General features: G+C 34.9%; 1 long non-coding RNA gene across 1 annotated transcript; it reads left to right on the top strand.

Moving 5' to 3' along the window:
• The first annotated feature begins 3,513 nt into the window (after window positions 1-3,513).
• Window positions 3,514-11,815, top strand: LOC127719206 (uncharacterized). The gene is made up of 3 exons (XR_007990187.1): window positions 3,514-3,979; window positions 5,181-5,374; window positions 11,419-11,815. It is a non-coding gene; the product is annotated as an uncharacterized LOC127719206 (long non-coding RNA).
• Window positions 11,816-21,592: the final 9,777 nt, after the last annotated feature.

The following is a 21,592-nucleotide window of genomic DNA, read 5'->3' as shown; positions in this document are numbered from 1 at the left end:
TAAATTAAACTCCTGAAATAATTAAACATTATCTATAGACAGCTTACATATGCAAATCTTTTTAGAAGTATGTGAGTGTATAGTAATAATTTGTTCATTAACCCCCCTTTTTCCTTCTATAAAATTACATTGTAATCGATTTTATTTCCAAATTTGTGTTTGCTAGGATTGACACTTAGAACGTACAACAAAAAGTAACAAGTAAAAAGTCACGATTCAGTTTTGGGATATTTTTTTCTTTGAATAAACTTAATTTTAAAAACGTTTCAGTATTTTCTGAAACATTTTTAAAAGTAAACGGACTTGTAAACAAAATTTATTTTTGAATATTAATTTAATATGAACAATGATTGTTAAGAAAACAATCTGCCAAAGTGGTTTGGTAATTAACTGAAGTCATGCTGTCAAAAATATCTCCTTTTTATAAGTTATTGATAAAAAAAACTATTTGAAGGCGAATTAATCATTTCCTCAACTAAATACATTTATCTATAAATAAAATCAATTCGTCAAGAACTTTCTCTCATATATTTAAACAATTGTAAAATAATTAATTTAAACCTTTGTCCTGCGACTTTCTGTCCGTTTACCAATACTTATTCCTTGTTAAGTTTTTTCATATCCATTTACGAATACTTATAACGTGATAATTAATTTTTCCGGATGCTTTTTATCCTATTTTCATATAAAACAACCATGTTACCCGTAGAACGGAGTAAAGTACAAATTTAGGAATTTAGTACTTAAAATTTCAACAACAAAATTTTACACTTTCATTTACCTGGATTTTTTTCTACGCTTCGAAGCCGCCACCCTGTATCAAACTTATCCAACACCTCGCATGGCGTATTCACGATGTGGAGGGATTGACAATATACAATCAAAGTTAGCAATATACAGCAAGTAAGTAATTGGGTGTTGAATGCCAGTAGATCTGAATTTGTAAATTTTTAAATTCAATTTAACCTGTTTAGAACGTGTATTGTTGAATTGTTCAATAAAATTACACACATAATCTGGGCTGATATGCATAAAACCACTTTAAGTTCAAGGTATCAATAAAACTGGGTCTGCATGAAAAAATGACTTATCACATAATACCAGAACCTATGTTTAGCCTACTGTTACACGATAAGAAAATATAGCTGTAGGCCTAGTTGAAAATCTTTACAAATTATTTATTCTTTTAATTTCTGTTTGGCTGTCTGGGTGCTTCTTATGTGTTTTAAATGCTATAGTCAAGTTTTATAGACTGTTGTACGTCATTTGGTCGTTTTTAAGTTTTTGCCATGGCGTTTGTCAGTATGTCTTCGACTTATAAGTTTTATCAAGGATTTGTATAGTGAGATTGGTTTTATATAATCTGCATCTCTTGTGCTGTATTTTAAAATGTATTACAATTGCTGCATCTTTACACATTCATCAATACACCAAAACATATGAATAAAGCTTTCGTATATATACAAATAAGGAGATGTGGTACGATTGGTAATGAAACAACTATCCGCCAGTTCAATTCAAAAACCTGATATAAGCAAATGTGACTTACTTACTTACTTTAGTCAGAGAGATCTTGAATCTGAATTCAAGGATACGAAGTGGGAAGGGTTTAGAGGTGGATTAAGGTGAGGGCATGGGGGCCCGCCCCTTTTTTGGAAAAAAAATGGTTGATTATTTAGAGAATCACTGAAGCGGGCCCCCTCTTTATGCATGACAGTTAGTGCCTCCTTATGACATTTGTTGGGTCCGCAACTGGTGAGGACTTCATAAAAAAATATTTAGTAAGTTTTTGTTTTGTGATAAATAATGTATTTAGACAGAAATAGGATAAAATAAACTACCGAAAGCTTAAGTCTACATAACAGGGTATGGATGGGGGTTAACAGAATAGAGAATAACGGGCAAACAATAAAGATTAAAGAATAATGAAATGCTAAAATATGAGGAAAGAGAGTAATGAGCAAAAAGTGTAAGTTTGTAGAAATATAGCAAAATAAAAATAAAGAACACAGAAAAAGAAGACCCCCCCCCCCCCCCCCCCAGATCCTGACTTCAACTTTAACGCTGCCGGGATATTTTTTAGACAAAGTGCACGTATTAGTAGTCAGCCGAAACCACTAAGCGTTCAGGCGCGTAGCTGCCTTTACGCAAAAAATCATTTGCTTGCACATTTTTTTCACCAAAAAAAAAATATTCTGAAATTGAATTACGGATAGTCTTTAGTCTTTACAGATTATCGTGTCGGGCGGTGTTTAAAGCCCAAATCTTTGATGTCGTCTGTAGCAGTGACTAACAAGGAACTATATATCCTTCAATATTCGCAATCTTCTCAATTCTAATTACAATGCCAGTAACTACATCAACTACTGAACGGTCATTTCGTGCATTAAGGCGACCGAAAACTTATCTCCGTTCAACCATGGTACAGGACAGACTATCTTCGTTGGCGCTCATACATGTTCACAAAGAATTGGATATTAATAACACCGAGAGAGTTCTGCGATCATTTGCCTTGGCAAAAATAGATATATGGACTTTCGATATTAACTATACTTTAAGTCCTACATGCAGTATTAACATTTAATAATACAGGCGCAATACAATCACCTTGAAAACATCTTAGATTTATATCCCTTACCTATAAGTCAAGACTTAAAAGTGGCCGTTAGATTTCGTATTCCCATTGTCCGTTCGTCCAAAAGACTATTGATTCACCTGGGGTATCTGTGTCCCAAATGACCTTCTACCGTTGTCGTAGAAACCTCTCCTTTGATTTGAGAATGACCTTCGTGAGACACACTACGGGTGTCTTGCAAGAAGCAGGAACTGCTTACCCTTTTGGCCGGAGCACCGGAAGTCGCCACATTGTTTTCTGGGTCCGTGTTTTTCATCTGTATTTAGTTTTCAATGTTGAATGTTTTTGTTCTCCTTTTGTGTCTTATCTGTTCCCAGGTTTGTCAATTGTCCATTGATTAACGCTTCGGTTGTCGACTCTTCCTGATCTTCCCGTTTTATAATTTTTTTTTTATATTTGAAAATAACCATGTTAATAATATAAGCAGCAAATTACGGAACTCACTAGACTTTTACTATCGTTTCATGAAAATATGGTATAGTAAGAAACAGATAGGGTATTTTTCATGTTCAAAGCAGTCACTGTAATTACTCATATGCCCGGAGCTTCATGGGGATTCGCTTCCCTAGACCACCGTCTACGGTGCTGCCCTGAATCCCCGACTAGGGTGCTATCCTGGACCAGCTGGGGACCTTGGGCGGTCCATAGCCTCCTCCCTTGCCGAATTACCATAAAGTCCACAAGTATTCACAAAATATGAGTTTGGGCGTGAATGTGATGTGAATTTCATAAGCATGGCATACCGGGAAAATGCCCGAAAAAAGTTATCATATTCTGCATAAAATGGTCCAAAAAAAATTTTCGCCTCGCTTCGCTCGCCGATCATTATGATTGCACTTTATTTAAGTCCAGCTACGCCCCTGGCGTTTTGCATCCATACGTTTTTTTTCGGGATACTGCATGACTGCATAGTAAACTATCAATGTACTAGTTAATGTTCTCGAGGGATGACCCTATTACAGAGACATATATACACATATGTGTAAATATGTCTCTGCCCTATTACTTGTCAGTAACCTCCTCGACACGGTTCATTTTTACGGCGGCTCAGTTTTGTCTTAAGAATAAACATAATTGATAAGTTTCTTTCCCCTGCATTTCTCGATCGCACTTGTAAATAGCACATTGGTCTCAAGACATTGGTTACAACACTTGCCGTCAGTACTCAAAATTGGAAAAATATTAAATAAGAAGGTATAGAAAATTAAATTAATGCACACACACTATTATCAACCACAGACATGATGTATTTCTCAATTTGCCTAAATCGTTATTCCGCAATACAACGAGGGTGAAAACCCACCACTTTGAACACAGTCGCAGGCACCGGCATGCTGTGAACTTGTAAGTTTCCCAAATGAGTAACTATCCATTACTTTTCTAGTGTAAAGTTTTATTTAATACACATTTGATTTGAATTGGCATATCAGAGAGATATATAAACATATATCATAGGCTGATCCGGCGGGGGGGGGGGGGGGGGGGGGGGGGCTTTCTTGGGAAAAATTTGGTTGATTATATAGGGATCACTGAAGCATGACTGGAGCCGGCCCTCCCTTATATTGTATATTCATAAAATAAACCAACAAATTATCCAAAAGATGAATAATACTTAATACTTACGACTAAGATTGATTATAAGTATTCTTGAGTCGGTTTTACAAAAAAAAAAACTTACAATTTATCGTAAGTTACATACTGTATTGAGGGTGGTAAAGGGTTATTGTTGTGCAACGTGATCGCCGTTTTTTATTTCACGTGCAACGTGTTTTTACTTTTTTATTTGATGTTCAGTCGTGCAAGACAGGTGCCTCGTTCAACGTGTTCTGCTTATTTAATTTTATGTGCATCGTGATTTTCAAATGCTTATTTTGCGTGCTCGAAATTATGTCTTATTTCACGTTTTTTCCGTGCAAGCACCCCCCCTTTACCACCCTCTGTATTGTACATGACTTAATTACTATCAATATTATTTGTAAGTTTTTTTGTGAAACTGACTGCTGAATTGTTTTTCCATGCTTATGGTACATCTAAGTCGTATGCTTTTTTTAAAACCACCTCCATGGTATAATGTCTGCTCGCCCATAGAATCTGTTTGTAGATATAGGAAGATGTGGTATGAGTGCCAATGAGACAACTCTCCATCCAAGTCACACAATTTATAAAAGTAAACCATTATAGGTCAAGGTATGGTCTTCAACACAGAGCCTAGTTTTTATCAAAAATGATATTAATAGTATACAGGTTAAATAATTTATTCATACATTTTTAATTGACTGACTAGAATTATCATGATTATTGAGGAATTTAAACCATTCCTATTTTTAAAAAGGGACAAAAATAAAATTTATATATAATAACAGGGTGATACAAATGAGAAAAACTCAAGAAATTGTTTTCAATTAAGATAAATACTTGGTTTTCAGTTGTTTTTTAAAGCAGAGGCAGATTTAGTTTAAAGTTGGAAAAAATTGTTTGTACCAACAAAAATAAATACACAAAGTTAATCCAGAATTATGTGTTTATCATTTTTTTTAATGTTTAGGTTGCCAGCAAGATGAAAAGAACAATGCAGTTCAAAAGTCAAAATGTGGATAAGCTGCGGTACAAGGTCCTACTTTTGCAGATTTTCATATTTTGCATGAATGAATTTGAAGTTTATATCATTGAGGGCAGAGAAAGAAAAGAAACACTTCAGTTTTCCTGCTTCTGAAGGATAAATGTAAAACATCTTGTTTGGTAAGTTTTATGCTCTGTTATGATAGTGTTTGTGCATCCATCTGTCTTTCTCTAAATTGTATTCACTTAAAGTTTTTAGCTCACCTGGCCCAAAGGGCCAAGTGAGCTTTTCTCATCACTTGGCGTCCGTCGTCCGTCGTCGTCGTCTGTCTTCGTTTACTTTTACAAAAATCTTCTCCTCTGAAACTACTCGGCCAAATTTGACCAAACTTGGCCACAATCATTATTAGGGTATCTAGTTTAAAAAATGTGTCCGGTGACCCGGCCAACCAACCAAGATGGCCGCCATGGCTAAAAATAGAACATAGGGGTAAAATATAGATTTTGGCTTATATCTCTGAAACCAAAGCATTTAGATTAAATCTGACATGGGGTAAAATTGTTTATCAGGTCAAGATCTATCTGCCCTGAAATTTTCAGATGAATCAGACAACCCGTCGTTGGGTTGCTGCCCCTGAATTGGTAATTTTAAGAAAATTTTGCAGCTTTTGGTTATTATCTTGAATATTATTATAGATAGAGATAAACTGTAAACAGCAATAATGTACAGCAAAGTTAGATCTACAAATAAGTCAACATGACCAAAATTGTCAATTGACCCCTTAAGGAGTTATTGCCCTTTATAGTCAATTTTTTACAATTTTCATAAATTTTGTAAATTTTTGTAAATTTTTACAAAATATTTTCCACTGTAACTAGCGGGCCAAGTTCATTAAAGATAGAGAAAATAGTAAGGAGCAAGAATGTTCAGTAAAGTAAGATCTACAAACACATCATCACCAAAACACAATTTTGTCATGAATCCATCTGTGTCCTTTGTTTAATATGCACATAAACCAAGGTGAGCGACACAGGCTCTTTAGAGCCTCCAGTTGGTTACAGTTCACCATGAACTTCAGTTAGTAACTTGTGGTTTTACATGTATATACTCAAAATTTAGTACTTTAAAATGTTCATGTATTTTTGTTGAGCCTGCAACTTTTGTCGCAGAAAGCTTGACATAGGGATAGTGATCCGGTGGCGGCTACGACAGGGGGGTTAGCACCGGGGGGAGGGGGGGGGCTCTTCCTATATTAAGGTATATACATATGTGCCGCTGGAAGGGTCCCTTTTTTGATGCATCAAATATATCAATGGGGTGCAATTTTACCGAGGAAATATATCAATGGGTCATAATTTTTCAGTTTGTTGTGCAACGATCTTCACTTAATGGGTTATGATTTCGCTGTGAAATATATGTATAGGTAGGGATTTCACAATTATTCAATATATGAATGGGGGGTGTTTTTTAAATTCCAGCTGCACAACTGTACCCAAAATCCCATGTTGAGACCCCCCTGTGGGCGTTAGCTAACTTCCAAAAAGCTTTATATTTTAGAAGGTGGAAGACCTGGATGCTTCATACTTTGTATATACATGCCTCATGATACAAATTCCGACTGAAACATGTCCATTGTCCTTGACCTCATTTTCATGGTTCAGTGACTACTTGAAAAAAAAGTTCAAATTTTTTGTAATGTTAATTTCTCTCATATTATGAGTAATAGGATAACTTTATTTGGTATGTGCGTACCTTGCAAGGTCCTCATGCTCGTCAGAGAGTTTTCACTTGACCTAGACCTCATTTCATAGATCAGTGAACAAGAACTTAGTCTTAGATGCATGATTTTTTTTATTAGTTGTTAGTGGCTTTGTACTAGCTGTCAGTAACTGCGGGTACTCTCAGATCTGTACTTAGTGTCTTTTTGTTGTTCGGATGTACAAGTACCCGGCCACGTCCACTTGTATTTGTTGTATTTGTATTTTTATCCATCTGATGAGTCAAGCCTCTTTCAACTGATTTTTATACGACCACAATAAAAATTTTGCGGTCATATATTGGTATGATGTTGGCATCGTCGTCGTCCGAAGACACATTGGTTTTCGCACTCTAACTTTAGTTTAAGTGAATGGATCTCTATGAAATTTTACCATAAGGTTCAATACCACAAAAGAAAGGTTGGGATTGATTTTGGGGGTTATGGTACCAACAGTTAAGGAATTAGGGGCCAAAAATAAGCATTTTTGTAACTTCCAGACATAACTTGTGTGTTAGTGTATGGATCTCTCTGACATTGTACCACAAGGTTCCATATCACGAAGGGAATGCTGGGATTGATTTTGGGGGGTAATTGCCTCAAAATTTTAGGAATTAGGGGCCAAAAAAGGGGCAAAAAACAAGCATTTTTCTAGTTTCATGACAATAACTTAAGTGTAAGTGTATAGATCTTTCTGAAATTGTACTACAAGGTTCCATATCACAAAGAGAAAGCTGGAATTGAGGTTGCAATACGTTTAGGAAAAAGGGGCCAAAAAGGGGCCAAAAAGAAGCATTTTTCTAGTTTCTAGACAATAACTTGTGTTCAAGTGTATGGATCGCTCTGAAATTGTACTGCAAGGTACCATAACACTAAGGGAAGGCTGGGATTGATTTTGGGGGTAATTGCCTCAAAATTTTAGGAATTAGGGGCAAAAAAGGGGCAAAAAACAAGCATTTTTCTAGTTTCAGGACAATAACTTGTGTGTAAGTGTATGGATTTTTATGAAATTGTACGACAAGGTTCCATATCACGAAGGGAAAGCTGGGTTTGAGTTTGGGGGTAATTGCCTTAACGTTTAGGAATTTGGGGCCAAAAAGGGACCAAAAAAACAAGCATTTTTCTAGTTTCCAGACAATAACTTGTGTTTAAGTGTATGAATCTCTCTGAAATTGTACTGCAAGGTACCATACCACAAAGGGAAGGCTGTTATTGAGTTTTGGGGTGATGAATCATAAGGGGGTTCAAAAAATTTGGGGGGGGGGGGATTTTTTTTCCTTTTTTTTTTCTTTAAAATTTTCCATTTTAAATTGGTTATTTCTGATTTATATATAAAAGCAAATAATAATGATATGGTTTGAATAGGTAAATTAAATTTTTTTAAGTTCTTAGACCACATTCATTCTGTGTCAAATATTTAATCACAATCCAAATTCAGAGCTGTATCAAGCTTGAATGTTGTGTCCATACTTGCCCCAACTGTTCAGGGTTCGACCTCTGCGGTCGTATCAAGCTGCGCCCCAGCGGAGCATTTTATTATTGTTCGTTCTTATGTTGTACTGTTACACCACTGTCCCAGGTTAGGGGGAGGGTTTGGATCCCACTAACATGTTTAACCCCGCCACATTCTGTATGTATGTGCCTGTCCCAAGCCAGGAGCCTGTAAATCAGTGGTTGTCGTTTGTTTATGTGTTACATATTTGTTTTTCGTTCATTTTTTGTACATAAATAAGCCGTTATTTTTTCGTTTGAATTGTTTTACATTGTCATTTTGGGGCCTTTTATAGCTGATTGTGCGGTATGGGCTTTGCTCATTGTTGAAGGCCATACGGTGACCTATAGTTGTTAATTTCTGTGTCATTTGGTCTCTTGTGGAGAGTTGTTGTCTCATTGGCAATCATACCACATCTTCTTTTTTATATTTAAGGTTAAGTTTTGGTGGTCAAGTCCATATCTCAGATACTATAAGCAATAGGTCTAGTATATTCGGTGTATGGAAGGACTGTAAGGTGTACATGACCAACTGGCAGGTGTCATCTGACCTTGACCTCGTTTTCATGGTTCAGTGGTTATAGTTAAGTTTTTGTGTTTTGGTCTGTTTTTTCTTATACTGTATGCAATAGGTCTACTATATTTGGTGTATGGAATGATTGTAAGGTGTACATGTCTAGCTGGCAGGTGTCATCTGACCATGACCTCATTTTCATGGTTCAGTAGTCAAAGTTAAATTTTTGAGTTTTGGTCTTTTTTTCTAATACTAAATGCAATAGGTCAACTATATTTGGTGTATGGAAACATTTTATGATGTACATGTCAGTCCTGCAGGTTTTATTTGACCTTGACCTTATTTTCACGGTTCATTGCTCAGTGTTAAGTTTTTGTGTTTTGGTCTGTTTTTCTTAATCTATAAGCAATAGGTCAACTATATGTGTTGTATGGAAGGATTGTAAGCTGTACATGTCTGCCTGGCATGGTTCATCTGATCTTCACCTCATTTCCATGGTTCATTGGTCAATGTTTAGTTTTCTTGGTTAAGTCTGCTTCTTAGAAACTATAAGCAATACTGGTAGTTCAACTGTATTTAGTAATTTGAATGATTGTAAGGTGTACATATATTTCTTGTCAGGATTATATGACCTTGAATTCATTTTCTTGGACCATGTTGAGTTTATGTGATAGTTGTAGTAAAGCTTTATATTTAGGACTATCAACATGATATCAATGATTAGTAAAGAAGGCGCAACATTTCAGCATGTGCACTCTTGTGTATACATTAAACACCACATTTACTGTTTTTACCCTGATTTTATGGATCACTGAACATAGAAATGTCATAATGTGAAATTATAGTACATTCTTAGGTTAAAGTTTTAGGTTAAGGTACATAGCTTACCATGAAGTTGAATTTCATACACATGTTCATTATGTGGTGAATTTTTAAATTCAGTGCCAAAAAAAACTAAGATTTTGAGCCTGATTACATGATTGACTAGACATTGACACATGCTAGAGTTTGCCAGGCATTGTGTCCTGTACTAGGAATTTGTCCTGTACTAAGAACTTTAATAGTACTCGCTGAGTATGGAGTTTTTGTGAAAGTTTAATATTAGTGAGATTTTTGCATGACATCCTGTCAAAACAAGGAATTATTTGAATCTGGAATAATTATGACTTCTGGAAAATTGATTAGAAATGTATGATGAAAACTAACCCAACTAAATAGGGTTAGCCAATTGCGCACATGGCTAAGGTTAATTTTAATTTCACTATCATTTCAGTATGAACTAACTAACCCCCCTTAGCCATGCGTGCATGGCTAACTCTATTTAGTTGGGTTAGTTTTCATCATAAATTACTCATCAATTTTCCAGAATTCAAAATTATTCCAGATCCAAATAATTCCTTGTTTCAACTGCTTGTTGATCATGTTTATACATGTCTTAAAATTAATATCTGACACATTGGTGTTTTGTGAACTTGGAAATAAGTTATTTGATAGAATAATAATGTTTTGAGATTATCAAAATAAAAAATATCCCATTTTTACTACATTGTGTATTAATGATTAAGTATATAAAAAAGAAGATTTAGGATATATGTATAACCATATATAAAAATGAGACAGCAACCGAACAACACAAAAATAAGAAAAAAAAAACAATATAATTTTTTGTATCAATGTTATAATTTCCAACATGTCCAAAGAGTTCAATGTATTTTCTAATTGAAATAAAACACAAGTGGAACTCTTTCAGAACTTCAGAAGCTTAAAGAAGTGCTGTTTCTATTGTTGGCTTTCTGTATAATATATTGCAAATTCTTGTGAAAAATGGAATTTTATTGTAATTGCCTAAAGTTTTAACATTGATCTATATATATATAACTGGGGAAAATACCCAAATGTTATAAAGAAGAATACATAAATTGATTGTTATATAATAATAATTTAATTTTGGATGTAACGCGTCTTCTAATTGGCTGACGTTGTTTTGTTTATCAGCTCATAGACATAATTTTGTCATGTGACCGTGACGTCATCAACGTTTTTTCATGGTTTACTCGGGCGGTTTAAAATGGAATTTAGAATTAAATTATAAGAAATGACTGTAATATTTTTTCTGTCTATTCGAAAAAACATAAAAAATGTGGTGCACACTTTAGAATAACTCGCTACGAGGGTTATTCAGTGTGCACCACATTTTTGATGTTATTTCTTCATAGACAGAAAAAATATTACAGTCATTCCTTAATTAGAATAGGAAGATGTGGTATATTGCTAATTTGACAACTTTCCATCAGAGACCAAAGGATGTAGGAGGTTAGCAACTGATGACACTGGACAACCTTCAACAATCAGTAAAATCCATACCGCATAGCTATTTTTATTGAAAATCATATGTTCTTGCTACATGTATGCAAACAATTTTTTATTATCCATAACTTCAGATTTTACTGGTTCTTTTTCAGAAGGATTGAAATTCATCACTGAGAATAAAAGGAGAAAACACAGAAACAAGACCAAAATAAATTCAAAGACAAAAGTCAGATCAGTTATTATTTTCATCACTCAGCCAATGAATTGAAGTTCTATTAAATATCTAAAGATATTAAAACCACAATAATGACAATGTTCTGTGCTAAATGGCAAAAAAGTGGACTATACATTACAATCACACAATGCTGGATGATAAGAAACTATTAATTTTTTGGGTGGAGGGATATCCTGAAAAAAAAATAGATTTATGTAAAAAGCTACTAGTATGTTAAGCCTATTAATAGAGTTTTCATTGATTTCAAATGGGAAAAAATTGTGTTTCAAAAAAGTATTCTAGAATTCATAAATAAACATATATTGATACTTACATTATCTGCTTTGTTGTTTAAAAGTTTAGTTTTGAACAGTTATAGAACAATATAATTGCATTAACATTTCCAAGGAAAAAAAAGATATTCAACTAAAAAGATTCATCTTAAAACAATTTACTACCAAACAGAATTCATTGTAACATACACATTTATTTACTGTATATTTATAATTTGAATCATAGGATTTTATTTTGTCCCATGGGATATTAAAAACAAATATCCCATGGGACTACAATTATCCCATGGGACCCAAAAAAATCCTATGGGATTTAACCAAAATCCCATGGGATAATGGTCAATCCCATGGGATTTGCCCTATCCCATGGGATATTGAAAATCCCATGTTTTTCTAAATCAAATTACAAAATAGATATAATAATAACAGCAGAAAAGCAATGAATTTATTGAATCCCATGTAATTCCGCACATTTTGGTTATATACACGACACTGTAGCTCTAAGGAGAGGCGGCGGCGGATTTGCAAATGAGTGTTTTGCAAATTAAAAGTGTCCAGTGTTAATTCATGTTTAACTGATATATTATTAAGTCAGGGATTTCGTTATCAAAAATCAATTAAAACCTTATCCAAATTCAATATTTAGTTTAGAAGTTTGGCTGTACCTGAAGAGTTCTTATTAAAAGTGGAATACCGCATCCTAATTTTTACGACAATGTTGATTATAAAGCCCGTAAATTTAAATACGATCAATGTAAACTAGTTGATCCTATATATAAACTTATCATTAAAGGTTATAAATTTACCACAGTAGAAAAATCTTTAAAGATTGTTTTTATTGGTATTAACATTGAGTTTGTTTTTGATAAAATTGAACCATGAAAACTAAATATATATTGCTATATATATTCCTACACCCTGTCGATACTGTTAACATATATTTGGGCATTGCACAGGGTAATGCATTTCTCAGACTGTTTATGACGTCTTCACATTAAGTATGTTGGATGTTATGATTGATATATAAGTCTGGGATAACATAATTTATCTTTTACTGGTAATTGGGTTTGAGTAACTGCGAGTACTCTTATTTCGATGCTTTATGTTGTGATGTAACACCACTTACCCAGGTTAGGGGAGATTGAGCGCTTACAAACATGTTTTAACCCGTCATATTCTTTATTTACTTGTCCCAAGTCAGGGTTTTTTTATTTCAGTTGTCGTTTATTCATGCCTGTAATATTTGTTTTATTGTAAACTGTTTTGTTATAAAATAGGCCGTTAGTTTTCTCAATTGAATTGTTTCACATTTTTGCATGTCGGGGCCTTTTATAGCCGACTACATGGTATGTTTTTCCCCTCATTGTTGTAGGCCGTGCAGTTGCCTATGATTGCTTACATCCACTTCGTTTGAACTTTGAAGGATAGTTGTCTCATTAGCAATCATACCACATTTCCTTATTTTTATATAACTTCCCTTCCCAGTTTAATATATTGCTTGTGTAAATGTTTCATTCCAATCATGCAAAAAAAAAAATCAAGTTAGAATAATCCTACAACCATTTAAAAAAAAGAATAAGGGTAAGCGAATAAGGAACGAATAAGTAACAGGGCATCAGTCAAGCGCGGAAACGGGTACATATGCGCTAATAGGACAATTTCACCGCTACGAACTAAGAACTATCACCAGAGAGAAAAACAGAAAAGAAAGCATTAAACAGGTGCAGCGTATAAAAGGCGAATAAGGAACAAATAACTAGCGAATAAGTAACAAGGTATCAGTCGAGCGTTGAAACTGGTACATATGCGCTAACGGGCTTATTCTAACTCTGTAAAAACAGAACTAACACCAAAGACATGAAAAGAACTAAAAGGGATGTACAAGTACCCGGCCACGTCCACTCTGTGTTTTTGTTAGATGTATTTCTATTTGTATCCATCTGATGAGTTAAGCCTTTTTCAATTGATTTTTATAGTTCTTTCTTATGTTGTACTGTTACACCACTGTCCCAGGTTAAGGGGGGTGGTCCCGCTAACATGTTTAACCCCACCACATTCTTTATGTATGGGCCTGTCCAAAGCCAGGATCCTGTAATTCAGTGGTTGTCGTTTGTTGCTGTGTTACATATTTGTTTTTCGTTAATTTTTTGTACATAAATTAGGCCGTTAGTTTTCTCGTTTGAATTGTTTTACATTTGTCATTTCGGGGCCTTTTATAGCTGACTATGCGGTATGGGCTTTGCTCATTGTTGAAGGCCGTACGGTGACCTATAATTAATTTCTGTGTCATTTGGTCTCTTGTGAAGATTTGTCTCATTGGCAATCATACCACATCTTCTTTTTTATATCAACACCAAAGACATGAAAAGAAATAAGACGAAATCATTAAAAGGGGCAATGTATAATAAGCGAATAAGGAACGAATAAGTAACAGGGTATCAGTCGAGCGCAAAAACAGATACATACCCGCTAATAGGGCAATTTCACCTCTACGAATCAAGAACAAAAACCAAGAAAAGAAAAGGAAATAAAGCATTAACAAGGTGCAACGTATAAAAATCGAACAAGGAACAAATAAGTAGCGAATAAGTAACAGGGTATCAGACCAGCGCAAAGACTGACGGGTTGCAGCAGTCCATTCCATTATTCAAAATAAGCTATTTCTTAATTTTCACGCGTGATTCGATATTAATTCATTCGTTTCCCCTCTAATATGCGTTGCGGAACATATTGACTATATACCTTTTGTTCCTCTCTTGATAAGCTTTCGAATGAGGTATAAGGCATATCTATAATTAGGGGCTAAAGGGTCGCAGCAGTCCATTCCATTATTCAAAATATCCATTTCATTATTCAAAATTGGCTATTTCTTAATTTTCACGCGTATTTTGGCATTTAGGTCCTCCGTAACCCCTCTAATGGTCATTGCGGCACATATCGTTTATACTCAGTTTATTCCTCTATCAATAAGCTTTAATTTGGTGTATAAATTTTTCCTTGATTAGGGGCTGACGGATTGCAGCAGTCCATTCCATTATTCAAAATAAGCTATTTCTTAATGTTCACGCGTATTTCGATATTTAGGTCCTTCGTTACTCCTCTAATATGCGTTGCGGAACATATTGACTATATACCTTTTGTTCCTCTCTTGATAAGCTTTCGAATGAGGTATAAAGTATATCTATAATTAGGGGCTAAAGGGTCGCAGCAGTCCATTCCATTATTCAAAATATCCATTTCATTATTCAAAATTGGCTATTTCTTAATTTTCACGCGTATTTTGGCATTTAGGTCCTCCGTAACCCCTCTAATGGTCATTGCGGCACATATCGTTTATACTCAGTTTATTCCTCTATCAATAAGCTTTAATTTGGTGTATAAATTTTTCCTTGATTAGGGGCTGACGGATTGCAGCAGTCCATTCCATTATTCAAAATAAGCTATTTCTTAATGTTCACGCGTATTTCGATATTTAGGTCCTTCGTTACTCCTCTAATATGCGTTGCGGAACATATTGACTATATACCTTTTGTTCCTCTCTTGATAAGCTTTCGAATGAGGTATAAAGTATATTTATAATTAGGGGCTAAAGGGTCGCAGCAGTCCATTCCATTATTCAAAATATCCATTTCATTATTCAAAATTGGCTATTTCTTAATTTTCACGCGTATTTTGGCATTTAGGTCCTCCGTAACCCCTCTAATGGTCATTGCGGCACATATCGTTTATACTCAGTTTATTCCTCTATCAATAAGCTTTAATTTGGTGTATAAATTTTTCCTTGATTAGGGGCTGACGGATTGCAGCAGTCCATTCCATTATTCAAAATAAGCTATTTCTTAATGTTCACGCGTATTTCGATATTTAGGTCCTTCGTTACTCCTCTAATATGCGTTGCGGAACATATTGACTATATACCTTTTGTTCCTCTCTTGATAAGCTTTCGAATGAGGTATAAAGTATATCTATAATTAGGGGCTAAAGGGTCGCAGCAGTCCATTCCATTATTCAAAATATCCATTTCATTATTCAAAATTGGCTATTTCTTAATTTTCACGCGTATTTTGGCATTTAGGTCCTCCGTAACCCCTCTAATGGTCATTGCGGCACATATCGTTTATACTCAGTTTATTCCTCTATCAATAAGCTTTAATTTGGTGTATAAATTTTTCCTTGATTAGGGGCTGACGGATTGCAGCAGTCCATTCCATTATTCAAAATAAGCTATTTCTTAATGTTCACGCGTATTTCGATATTTAGGTCCTTCGTTACTCCTCTAATATGCGTTGCGGAACATATTGACTATATACCTTTTGTTCCTCTCTTGATAACCTTTCGAATGAGGTATAAAGTATATCTATAATTAGGGGCTAAAGGGTCGCAGCAGTCCATTCCATTATTCAAAATATCCATTTCATTATTCAAAATTGGCTATTTCTTAATTTTCACGCGTATTTTGGCATTTAGGTCCTCCGTAACCCCTCTAATGGTCATTGCGGCACATATCGTTTATACTCAGTTTATTCCTCTATCAATAAGCTTTAATTTGGTGTATAAATTTTTCCTTGATTAGGGGCTGACGGATTGCAGCAGTCCATTCCATTATTCAAAATAAGCTATTTCTTAATGTTCACGCGTATTTCGATATTTAGGTCCTTCGTTACTCCTCTAATATGCGTTGCGGAACATATTGACTATATACCTTTTGTTCCTCTCTTGATAAGCTTTCGAATGAGGTATAAAGTATATCTATAATTAGGGGCTAAAGGGTCGCAGCAGTCCATTCCGTTATTCAAAATATCCATTTCATTATTCAAAATTGGCTATTTCTTAATTTTCACGCGTATTTTGGCATTTAGGTCCTCCGTAACCCCTCTAATGGTCATTGCGGCACATATCGTTTATACTCAGTTTATTCCTCTATCAATAAGCTTTAATTTGGTGTATAAATTTTTCCTTGATTAGGGGCTGACGGATTGCAGCAGTCCATTCCATTATTCAAAATAAGCTATTTCTTAATGTTCACGCGTATTTCGATATTTAGGTCCTTCGTTACTCCTCTAATATGCGTTGCGGAACATATTGACTATATACCTTTTGTTCCTCTCTTGATAAGCTTTCGAATGAGGTATAAAGTATATCTATAATTAGGGGCTAAAGGGTCGCAGCAGTCCATTCCATTATTCAAAATATCCATTTCATTATTCAAAATTGGCTATTTCTTAATTTTCACGCGTATTTTGGCATTTAGGTCCTCCGTAACCCCTCTAATGGTCATTGCGGCACATATCGTTTATACTCAGTTTATTCCTCTATCAATAAGCTTTAATTTGGTGTATAAATTTTTCCTTGATTAGGGGCTGACGGATTGCAGCAGTCCATTCCATTATTCAAAATAAGCTATTTCTTAATGTTCACGCGTATTTCGATATTTAGGTCCTTCGTTACTCCTCTAATATGCGTTGCGGAACATATTGACTATATACCTTTTGTTCCTCTCTTGATAAGCTTTCGAATGAGGTATAAAGTATATCTATAGTTAGGGGCTAAAGGGTCGCAGCAGTCCATTCCATTATTCAAAATATCCATTTCATTATTCAAAATTGGCTATTTCTTAATTTTCACGCGTATTTTGGCATTTAGGTCCTCCGTAACCCCTCTAATGGTCATTGCGGCACATATCGTTTATACTCAGTTTATTCCTCTATCAATAAGCTTTAATTTGGTGTATAAATTTTTCCTTGATTAGGGGCTGACGGATTGCAGCAGTCTATTCCATTATTCAAAATAAGCTATTTCTTAATGTTCACGCGTATTTCGATATTTAGGTCCTTCGTTACTCCTCTAATATGCGTTGCGGAACATATTGACTATATACCTTTTGTTCCTCTCTTGATAAGCTTTCGAATGAGGTATAAAGTATATCTATAATTAGGGGCTAAAGGGTCGCAGCAGTCCATTCCATTATTCAAAATATCCATTTCATTATTCAAAATTGGCTATTTCTTAATTTTCACGCGTATTTTGGCATTTAGGTCCTCCGTAACCCCTCTAATGGTCATTGCGGCACATATCGTTTATACTCAGTTTATTCCTCTATCAATAAGCTTTAATTTGGTGTATAAATTTTTCCTTGATTAGGGGCTGACGGATTGCAGCAGTCCATTCCATTATTCAAAATAAGCTATTTCTTAATGTTCACGCGTATTTCGATATTTAGGTCCTTCGTTACTCCTCTAATATGCGTTGCGGAACATATTGAATATATACCTTTTGTTCCTCTCTTGATAAGCTTTCGAATGAGGTATAAAGTATATTTATAATTAGGGGCTAAAGGGTCGCAGCAGTCCATTCCATTATTCAAAATATCCATTTCATTATTCAAAATTGGCTATTTCTTAATTTTCACGCGTATTTTGGCATTTAGGTCCTCCGTAACCCCTCTAATGGTCATTGCGGCACATATCGTTTATACTCAGTTTATTCCTCTATCAATAAGCTTTAATTTGGTGTATAAATTTTTCCTTGATTAGGGGCTGACGGATTGCAGCAGTCCATTCCATTATTCAAAATAAGCTATTTCTTAATGTTCACGCGTATTTCGATATTTAGGTCCTTCGTTACTCCTCTTAAATGCGTTGCGGAACATATTGACTATATACCTTTTGTTCCTCTCTTGATAAGCTTTCGAATGAGGTATAAAGTATATCTATAATTAGGGGCTAAAGGGTCGCAGCAGTCCATTCCATTATTCAAAATATCCATTTCATTATTCAAAATTGGCTATTTCTTAATTTTCACGCGTATTTTGGCATTTAGGTCCTCCGTAACCCCTCTAATGGTCATTGCGGCACATATCGTTTATACTCAGTTTATTCCTCTATCAATAAGCTTTAATTTGGTGTATAAATTTTTCCTTGATTAGGGGCTGACGGATTGCAGCAGTCCATTCCATTATTCAAAATAAGCTATTTCTTAATGTTCACGCGTATTTCGATATTTAGGTCCTTCGTTACTCCTCTAATATGCGTTGCGGAACATATTGACTATATACCTTTTGTTCCTCTCTTGATAACCTTTCGAATGAGGTATAAAGTATATCTATAATTAGGGGCTAAAGGGTCGCAGCAGTCCATTCCATTATTCAAAATATCCATTTCATTATTCAAAATTGGCTATTTCTTAATTTTCACGCGTATTTTGGCATTTAGGTCCTCCGTAACCCCTCTAATGGTCATTGCGGCACATATCGTTTATACTCAGTTTATTCCTCTATCAATAAGCTTTAATTTGGTGTATAAATTTTTCCTTGATTAGGGGCTGACGGATTGCAGCAGTCCATTCCATTATTCAAAATAAGCTATTTCTTAATGTTCACGCGTATTTCGATATTTAGGTCCTTCGTTACTCCTCTAATATGCGTTGCGGAACATATTGACTATATACCTTTTGTTCCTCTCTTGATAAGCTTTCGAATGAGGTATAAAGTATATCTATAGTTAGGGGCTAAAGGGTCGCAGCAGTCCATTCCATTATTCAAAATATCCATTTCATTATTCAAAATTGGCTATTTCTTAATTTTCACGCGTATTTTGGCATTTAGGTCCTCCGTAACCCCTCTAATGGTCATTGCGGCACATATCGTTTATACTCAGTTTATTCCTCTATCAATAAGCTTTAATTTGGTGTATAAATTTTTCCTTGATTAGGGGCTGACGGATTGCAGCAGTCCATTCCATTATTCAAAATAAGCTATTTCTTAATGTTCACGCGTATTTCGATATTTAGGTCCTTCGTTACTCCTCTAATATGCGTTGCGGAACATATTGACTATATACCTTTTGTTCCTCTCTTGATAAGCTTTCGAATGAGGTATAAAGTATATCTATAATTAGGGGCTAAAGGGTCGCAGCAGTCCATTCCATTATTCAAAATATCTATTTCATTATTCAAAATTGGCTATTTCTTAATTTTCACGCGTATTTTGGCATTTAGGTCCTCCGTAACCCCTCTAATGGTCATTGCGGCACATATCGTTTATACTCAGTTTATTCCTCTATCAATAAGCTTTAATTTGGTGTATAAATTTTTCCTTGATTAGGGGCTGACGGATTGCAGCAGTCCATTCCATTATTCAAAATAAGCTATTTCTTAATGTTCACGCGTATTTCGATATTTAGGTCCTTCGTTACTCCTCTAATATGCGTTGCGGAACATATTGACTATATACCTTTTGTTCCTCTCTTGATAAGCTTTCGAATGAGGTATAAAGTATATCTATAATTAGGGGCTAAAGGGTCGCAGCAGTCCATTCCATTATTCAAAATATCCATTTCATTATTCAAAATTGGCTATTTCTTAATTTTCACGCGTATTTTGGCATTTAGGTCCTCCGTAACCCCTCTAATGGTCATTGCGGCACATATCGTTTATACTCAGTTTATTCCTCTATCAATAAGCTTTAATTTGGTGTATAAATTTTTCCTTGATTAGGGGCTGACGGATTGCAGCAGTCCATTCCATTATTCAAAATAAGCTATTTCTTAATGTTCACGCGTATTTCGATATTTAGGTCCTTCGTTACTCCTCTAATATGCGTTGCGGAACATATTGACTATATACCTTTTGTTCCTCTCTTGATAACCTTTCGAATGAGGTATAAAGTATATCTATAATTAGGGGCTAAAGGGTCGCAGCAGTCCATTCCATTATTCAAAATATCCATTTCATTATTCAAAATTGGCTATTTCTTAATTTTCACGCGTATTTTGGCATTTAGGTCCTCCGTAACCCCTCTAATGGTCATTGCGGCACATATCGTTTATACTCAGTTTATTCCTCTATCAATAAGCTTTAATTTGGTGTATAAATTTTTCCTTGATTAGGGGCTGACGGATTGCAGCAGTCCATTCCATTATTCAAAATAAGCTATTTCTTAATGTTCACGCGTATTTCGATATTTAGGTCCTTCGTTACTCCTCTAATATGCGTTGCGGAACATATTGACTATATACCTTTTGTTCCTCTCTTGATAAGCTTTCGAATGAGGTATAAAGTATATCTATAGTTAGGGGCTAAAGGGTCGCAGCAGTCCATTCCATTATTCAAAATATCCATTTCATTATTCAAAATTGGCTATTTCTTAATTTTCACGCGTATTTTGGCATTTAGGTCCTCCGTAACCCCTCTAATGGTCATTGCGGCACATATCGTTTATACTCAGTTTATTCCTCTATCAATAAGCTTTAATTTGGTGTATAAATTTTTCCTTGATTAGGGGCTGACGGATTGCAGCAGTCCATTCCATTATTCAAAATAAGCTATTTCTTAATGTTCACGCGTATTTCGATATTTAGGTCCTTCGTTACTCCTCTAATATGCGTTGCGGAACATATTGACTATATACCTTTTGTTCCTCTCTTGATAAGCTTTCGAATGAGGTATAAAGTATATCTATAATTAGGGGCTAAAGGGTCGCAGCAGTCCATTCCATTATTCAAAATATCTATTTCATTATTCAAAATTGGCTATTTCTTAATTTTCACGCGTATTTTGGCATTTAGGTCCTCCGTAACCCCTCTAATGGTCATTGCGGCACATATCGTTTATACTCAGTTTATTCCTCTATCAATAAGCTTTAATTTGGTGTATAAATTTTTCCTTGATTAGGGGCTGACGGATTGCAGCAGTCCATTCCATTATTCAAAATAAGCTATTTCTTAATGTTCACGCGTATTTCGATATTTAGGTCCTTCGTTACTCCTCTAATATGCGTTGCGGAACATATTGACTATATACCTTTTGTTCCTCTCTTGATAA

This window comes from Mytilus californianus, unplaced genomic scaffold, assembly GCF_021869535.1.
Source record: "Mytilus californianus isolate M0D057914Y unplaced genomic scaffold, xbMytCali1.0.p SCAF_102, whole genome shotgun sequence".
In the NCBI taxonomy this organism is placed as follows: domain Eukaryota; kingdom Metazoa; phylum Mollusca; class Bivalvia; order Mytilida; family Mytilidae; genus Mytilus; species Mytilus californianus.
This window is presented reverse-complemented; position numbering and strand designations above follow the sequence as displayed.